We start from the raw sequence: 8,007 nt of genomic DNA, 5'->3' as shown, positions 1-8,007 counted from the left end.
ATGTGAAGGAGAACGAGATCCAACACATTGGTTCTACAAGTCCGAACATTGTGACTTTGAATGCCATCCTCATTGCATTCTAGGGCGGCATCCGCAAGTTAAGTTAGGGAGCAGTTACAAGCTTGATGCTCACCCACACATTGTCACTACTGTTGATAAGAGAAAGAGTGTCATTCCTTTTGATAAGAGAGAGAGCATTCTTCCTTGCCACGGGCACGGGACGGACCCAGGATTTGAAAATAACATGGGCTAAATTTACCTTACGTACAAATTTATTGAAAACTCGACGGCACGAAAGCATTTCATTTATAACAAAAAAATTCACGGGGGACATAATTAGCCTTACCCCTAAAAAACCCCGTATTCGATACCGCTATTAAAATAACAAATATTCAAACTAGTCATTTTCCAAATTAGCATAATTGTTACTAGAATTCCCCAAAAAACAATAGCCCAATACAAAGGTCGAGGAAAAAAAACCTCTGTGGAGTTGAGAAGAAGCGACCTTGGAACTGGTACAGCCGATTGATAAGATTGTTGGGTTTTTTTCTGTTTGGTTAGCCAGCCTAGTGGGGATTAGTTAATAAGATTGGCCTAGGCTAGGGTATTATTTTAGTCTTTAAAAAAACAAGTCTCCTGGGCTATAGCCCAGGTTAGCTTGTTAGTAGTACCGTCCACGGGTGTGGTGAACCTTGCGAAGGATTGGTGTTTGAATGTTCTGTGTGTAATAAAGATTATCACCGAAAAGAAACTTGTTTGCGTCACTACAACACAACTGCTGGGGTTGCACGTCCGTGCTAAGACGACAAGCACAAAAGGAATCTATTTGTGGCCAATGGATCGCACAAAAGGAATCTATTTGTGATTGTGGCCGATATTAAATTAATATTGATATCCACTTCCGTACTTGTAAGCTGTGACCTCAAGGAATAAATGTAAGTTGTAATAACTTTGCCCTCTCTATTTTGGTCCTTTGGTTTGGTCACACTCCAACTGACTTATACAATATTGTTAAATGATGTCAGATTGGAATGGCATGCACAAAATTTGAAGTTTTAGCCTTTTTTTTTATATAGTCAAACATGTTTTAGACTTTGATAACAGAAACAATATATATGTTGAACTTTTATCAAATATGTCAAAACACACCCTATATATTCAAGGTCGTGCATAGCCCTTTCATACAAAAAAATTTCAGCGCTCAATTCTCAATTTGTTTCTTTGCTCCTCTTCTGGTTTTTTTTTGGTTGCTCTGCTTTTTTCAGTCGTGGCTTTGAGCAACATTGCTACTCTAGTTTTCGTTGTGATGATGGCTTTCTCTGGTGCTTGTTCTGGTGCTGTTTATAGAGTTGGAGACTCTGCCGGGTGGACTTCAAGAGGCCTTGTTGATTACAACAAGTGGGCTTCAACGAATGATTTTAACGTCGGCGACACTCTCACTTTTGTTTACAATAATCAATTCCACAACGTGATGCAAGTTTCTGATGAATCTTGCAATGCATCTGCTATCTCAACAGACACCTCTGGTTCTGACACCATCACCCTTAAAAGGCCCGGCCACTATTACTTTCTTTGTGGTGCTCCTGGCCATTGCCAAGCCGGACAAAAGGTTGACCCTCATGGTCACTCTGCCTGTTCCAGAAAGTTTGATCCCAAGTCCAAGCCCATCACCTTATAGATCCTCATCTTCAGCCTCTCATCCAGAAGAGATGTCACCAAGCTCAACTCTAAGCAGCGCTCCAACTCTGAACTCTTGCAAGCTTGGATTTGCTGTTACTGCTTTTATGTTAGGTCTTTTGGGTTTTGTGTTTTAGAGAGTTGTTGTAATTTCTTCTTGAGTAAATTAGTTTCCTTTGTGTTTTGGTCCACGGATGTGGTGCTAATTGTGGGTAGAAAATTTTTGTTATGAATGAACTTTTATTTAGTTAGTTTAAATGAATTCTTTTCGTACAAAAAAAAAACACTCTAAATAAATGTATAGTTATGGTTGAAGGCGTCTTTGTATATACGTTACCATTCATGAAAATTGCAGGCTAGTTAGACCAATATCGGCACAATGGGAAAAACATAAAAATCCAACAATATAAAATTCCCATCAGAAAGAAATTGAGTAAAATCACTTTTTGTATATACATGTTTACAGAATCACACAAGTATAATTACTTGATCATTCAACAATTCACCATTCATAAGAAAGTCTATTAAAAATAAATCGAAGTTTTCCATTATTCCATTTCCAATTCATATTCTATATCTGATCTTAGTAACAAGTCAGTAATCTTATGATGTAATGTAGGTGTTTGAAAAAAAAAATTGGATTTAGCCAACACCCCCACGAAAGAATGTGTTTTCAAAACACCCAAATAGAAAGAAAATTTAAAAATTGAAGAAAAACACTCAAGAGTACAGGGAGTGGAAGTTGTGAGACTGTGAAGGTAAAAAAGGTCTCACAGTGGAAAGTTTGAAAACTTTGCAACGGCTTTGAAAACAAAATGGGCCTTGCGCCTTCTTATATTAATCCATTCATGAAAAGGTGTTATATTTCCTACTACTAGTAGTATATGGAAACCTTTGACCTAAAAAAAATGTTGTATTTGGAAACCTTTTCAGAACGGGACAAGGATAAAACCAGCCTATATATATATGCAAGGTCGTGCATAGTATTTCACACGAAAAATTGGAGCTTTCTTCTTCAACTCTCAATTTGTTTTTCACTCCTCTTGGTTTTTTGTCTGCTGTGCTTTTTCAGTTATGGCTTTGAGAAACATTGCTGCTCTTGTTTTCCTTGTGATGGTGGCTTTTTGTGGTGCTTGTTCTGGTGTTGTTTATAGAGTTGGAGACTCTGATGGCTGGACTTCGATAGGACTTGTTGATTACAACAAATGGGCTTCAATGAAAGATTTTCATGTCGGCGACACGCTAATTTTTGCTTACAACAATCAATTCCACAACGTGATGCAAGTTTCTGATCAAGACTTTGAATCTTGCAATGCATCTGCTATCTCAACATACACCTCTGGCTCTGACACCGTAACCCTTAAAAGGCCTGGCCACTATTACTTTCTTTGTGGTGCTCCTGACCATTGCCAAGCCGGACAAAAGGTTGACATCAAGGTCACTCTGCCTGTTCCCGAAAGTTTGATCACAAGTCCTAGTCCATCACCTTATGGATTCTCACCACCTTCAGCCTCTCATCCTGAAGAGATTTCACCAAGCTCAACTCTCAGCAGTGCTCCAACTCTTAACTTTTCAAAGCTTGGATTTTCTATTACCGCTTTTATGTTAAGTCTTTTGCGTTTTGTCTTCTAGAGAGATCTTGTAATTTTCTTTTTGGAGTGAATTAGGTTGCTTTGTGTTTTGGTCGACTGATATCGATATGGTATAATTTTTGTTATGTATGACCTTTTAGTTAGTTAATTTGAATGCATTTTTTTCCTAGACCAATTTTTTTTTTTATTATGGTCGAATTTATTTAATTCAGAGTAATTATAATTATAATTTACAAGGTCATACATAACAAAATTAAACTATTACAAGTTGTCCACATCATGAAGAAAATGAGTAAAATCACTTTTTTTACATGTTAAAGATAAGAATCACAAAAGTAATTGCTTGAACATTCCACAATTTTAAACGGAAGTTTTTCATTTCAAATTCATATCATTTGATCTTGATAACTAGGAGGAGCAAGACAAATGGTAACTATATTTTTATTTCTTATTGAAACACGAAAGGATATTAAATCTCAATAAACCAAACCAATACAAGGTTCGCCCGTGAAGACCCCTATTGAAGACCCCTATGGCGGTTGGCTTCAGACGAACACTTGCTCGCCTGTTATGTCGTCCCCGAGGAAGATAAAGTCACTGTGGTGGCCGTACGTTCACCTAGCCAGCGACACTTAACTATGGATGTGTAACATTTTCCCAAATACAGGACCCTCTTCACCACTACTGCATCAACATTTTGGCATCACAGACATGGGGGATTGTCCCATATTCAACAGACCGGTTTATTAGAAGAGTATTTCACTTTGTTCACCAAATTAGCTTGCAGAGACCAAGAATGGGCAGATTCCCAGTTGAAAAAGTGCTTGACTCAAAGAAGAAATCCGATTTGATGTCCTGGTAATATTGTCCATGACCTATTAACACCATATGAATTCGCATTAAAAAATCAGTATTCGGGTTGGGTTTAACGGATCGGGTTGAAAATGGGTGAACTCATTGGCCACTCGTTAAGTTAACAGGTCGTGTCGTGTTCATTCGTGAATATAATGTTGGCTACTCACCCGTTAAGAGGGGTAATTTTGTAATTTTACATGTATCTATATATATAAAGCAAAAGGCAGAGAATGGTGAAACATTCAAAATACCAAAAAATACCATTGGTTAATGCAAACATTAAAAATTGAAATTATTAATTAAATGAGGATAATATAGTAAATTCACACTTTTTCATATTAAAAAAATTTTAAAATTAAAAGAAAAATCAGATAATGGATCCTTTTTTTATGGAACACAATTCTAAAATAAATTTAAACTTTTAAAAAAAAAGCCTCTCGCAAGCGCAGAAGTGCGTGCGGAGAGTCTAGTTTATACTAACAAAAAGTTATAACTTCCAAGAATGGGGGTTCGAACCTTTCACTGCTCTTTGTCATTCTACCCCATTATTGTATTATTGTGTTATTATTATTCATTGTTGTTGAAATCCCTAAGATCATTTTAGCTCCAGCTCGAGAATATTCTCTCTCTGAAAGTCAAATTTGAAAGTTCATAAATTTCCCCATGTTTTCTATTGTCTCGCAAACCCTAATTTGAATTCTTTGGTTTTCACAACCCGACTTACTGAATGAATCCCTTTTATTTCCTTCCCACTCAAATTTAATGAATTGCTTAGGCCTTTTTGGTATCCTACTCAAAAAAATAAACTGAAAAACTATTATTCTTTTTAAAAACATGAGTTTTCAAATAGTGACTTTAAGATCTAAAAACTTGTTTGGTATTGAACTCCAAACTAGTTTTAAGATCTTAAAAAAATTAAAAATAAAATCATAAAATCATAAACTCTAATCCCCCAATTGAAATTAACAAAAGAAAAGGAAAAATATGTGAGGTATAAACCCAATCAATTTTGGTGGTGCGCAAGAGAGAGAGAGAGATGACAAATGGAGGAGAGAGAGAGCGCGATGAGAGAGAGAGAGAAAAAAAAGACTGTAAAACTTCACTTTTTTTGTTTTTAATAATATGGGTGTTTTTGAATTTTTTTTGGGTTTGAGTTTTTAAAAATGGGCCTACCAAACAGCTTTTTGGGGCAAATATGTTTTTGAGTTTATAAAATTGGATCTAAGTAAGATACCAAACGGCCCCTTAATTTCCTTCCTACAAAGTTTTCAGCCATGGTGGGTTTGGGTTTCTTTGATGGAAATTGGGGGAGGAAGAGAAGGAGAGAGAAAGAGAGAGAGAGAGATAGAGGGGGCCAGGAGTTTTTTTATTCATTTATTTTTCTATTTATTTTTTATTTTTTTGTTTTTATCTTAACAGGTGAAACAGGTCGTGTCATGTCATTCACGAATTGTAATGGGTCGTGTTTTATTGGGTATTTTTCATCCGTTTTCTTAACGGGTCTTATCATGTCGTGTCAACTCGTTAAGAAATACAGGTTAACATGAACACGACCAACATGACCCGTTTACTAGGTATGGGCCCTACAGGAGAGGCTACAATGAGGAGTTTAAAGTGAGGAGGCTATTTGAGGAGGCCAATTCCAGCATCAATACATTTAAAATGTTTAAGTCCCATAATTTCTTGACATTTATTGCATGAAATTGAACTAAAACAATAAAATCTCACTTGACATGATGTGATTTAGTTCATTGCAATAAATGCAATTGCAATATAGGGTGTTATGTGATGAACACTCTATTGAATTGCAATAGGCTAACCATGTGACCTACATTCCAATAAAATAATATTTAAAAAATAAATATTCTTAAAGATATCTTTGAGAATATTTCAATGGTACAATTTCTAGCGTTATTAAATTTATCCATTTTATTTTATTTGAGTATGTAAAAAAACATTTAAGTAGATATAACTATTGATATGAAGCTATTGAACTGTACCATTGCAAGTAAAACTGCATTTCAATTTAATAGATGACAAAATAGTTCAATTGAACTATTGCATGGAACTATTCAACAACCATTGTGGATTAACACCAAAATACAAACCTGCTAAGCTCACCAACACACCTTTTACACTCGCCCTTCCACCTTCTCCAAACACAAACCAACCCACCTCCCTAACCACATCCACCCCATCTCGCTGCCTTACACAAGCTAAGGCGCAAGACCGGCCGCCGCAACAAAGACATTTTCTTTAACTGTAATGAAAGATACAAGTCGGGTCACTAAGGCACCCGAACCAGAGGAGGACACTTTGGATTTCCATAACTGCCCCCGAGAGCCAATTCCCCAAGAGCCCCCCCGTCCTAGATGCTGACTTCACCATCCATTCAATCACAGGTCCTGACTTTCCATGCAACATGCGATTAATTGCCTTACCCACCAAGTTCCCCTTCACATTATGGTGGACACAGGGGCAACCTTCAACTTCCTTCACCCCTCCATTGAAAAACAATTGGGGATTTTAATTGATACCTCTTCTGTCCAAACCATTTTTACTACTTCATGGGGAAAAACTTATCACTAGAGGGACTGTCCACAACTTGTTAGTTCACATCAAGACTTGCACCTTGACCACCAATATCAAATTGTTACATGTTGTTGGATGTGATTTACTCTTGGGAGTTGAGTGGCTTGAGTCATTGGGTTTAATTGAGTGAGATTTCCACAATAAAGTCATGGGCTTTAAGGTTGAAGGCCACCAACACCGTTTGCACAAGCTTTCTAGCCCACCCCTACCATCATTAGTAGCCTCGAAATGACTCGCGCCCTCAATATCGAAAAAGATGGTTTTTTGCTCCAAATTGTACGAGCGGCACATTCCCATACCACCTCACCCAATGACATTCCTCCTTAAAACATTACCCTTCTTCATCAATTCCTATCACCATTAAGGACCGGCGCCACCATCTTCACCAAGCTTGACTTACGCTCAGGCTATCACCAAATCCTAATGCACTTGGATGATATTCACAAGACAACCTTCCGAACACATGATAGGCATTACGAGTTTCTCGTAATGTCATTTAGTTTGTCCAATGCTCCTTTAACTTTCCAAAGCTTAAGGCATCTCATCACTGCCCAATCTCGCATGGAGTATTTGGGGCATCTCATCACTGCTCAGGGTGTAGTTGTAGACCAAAGCAAAATTGAGTGCATCAATTCTTGGCCCCTTCCATATACTCCAAAGTCCTAGCGTGGATTCCTCGGCTAAGCGGGTTGCTACTATAAATTTGTGAGAAACTTTGGCCTTATTGTTGCACCATTGACACAACTCCTAAAAAAAGATAGCTTTACTTAGACTCCCATACCACATCAACCTTTGAAGCTCTTAAAACATCCCTTTTCATCCACACTGGTGATTGCTCTACCCGATTTTCCCAAGACTTTTAGGGTAGAATGTGATGCATCCCGTTGTGGACTTGGCGAGGTTTTTTCCTAAGAGGCCCACTTAATTGTTGTCCTCTCCAAACCGTTGGCTGGTCATAATATCTTAATTTGTTGTTTTATGAAGAAAAAAAATGATGGTTGTTATCTTTGCCATAAAAAAAATGAAGGCCTTATCTTGTTGAGCAACAACTCCAAATACTTACAAATCACCAGACACTCTGTTACTTTTCGGATCAATGCATCACAACCTTTATGCAACATAAATGGCTATACAAGCTAATAGGTTACAACTTTATCCTCTAGTATCGCCCTGGTTCCTAAAATAAGGCAATAAATGCTCTCTCTAGGAAACACAAAATGATGTATCTCATGGCCGTCACGTCTCCAATATTTAATGATCTCGAACACATCGAGAAGGCATGCCTAACTGA

General features: G+C 37.4%; 2 pseudogenes; both read left to right on the top strand.

Moving 5' to 3' along the window:
- Window positions 1-261: 261 nt before the first annotated feature.
- On the top strand, window positions 262-1,887 carry LOC110755834 (mavicyanin pseudogene; annotated as a pseudogene).
- A 903-nt stretch (window positions 1,888-2,790) lies between these two features.
- LOC148293250 (mavicyanin pseudogene) lies at window positions 2,791-3,309 on the top strand (annotated as a pseudogene).
- The last annotated feature ends 4,698 nt before the right edge of the window (window positions 3,310-8,007 follow it).

The sequence above is a fragment of the Prunus avium genome, chromosome 7 (genome assembly GCF_965620075.1).
Source record: "Prunus avium chromosome 7, drPruAviu1.hap1.1, whole genome shotgun sequence".
Classification (NCBI taxonomy): Eukaryota; Viridiplantae; Streptophyta; class Magnoliopsida; order Rosales; family Rosaceae; genus Prunus; species Prunus avium.
This window is presented reverse-complemented; position numbering and strand designations above follow the sequence as displayed.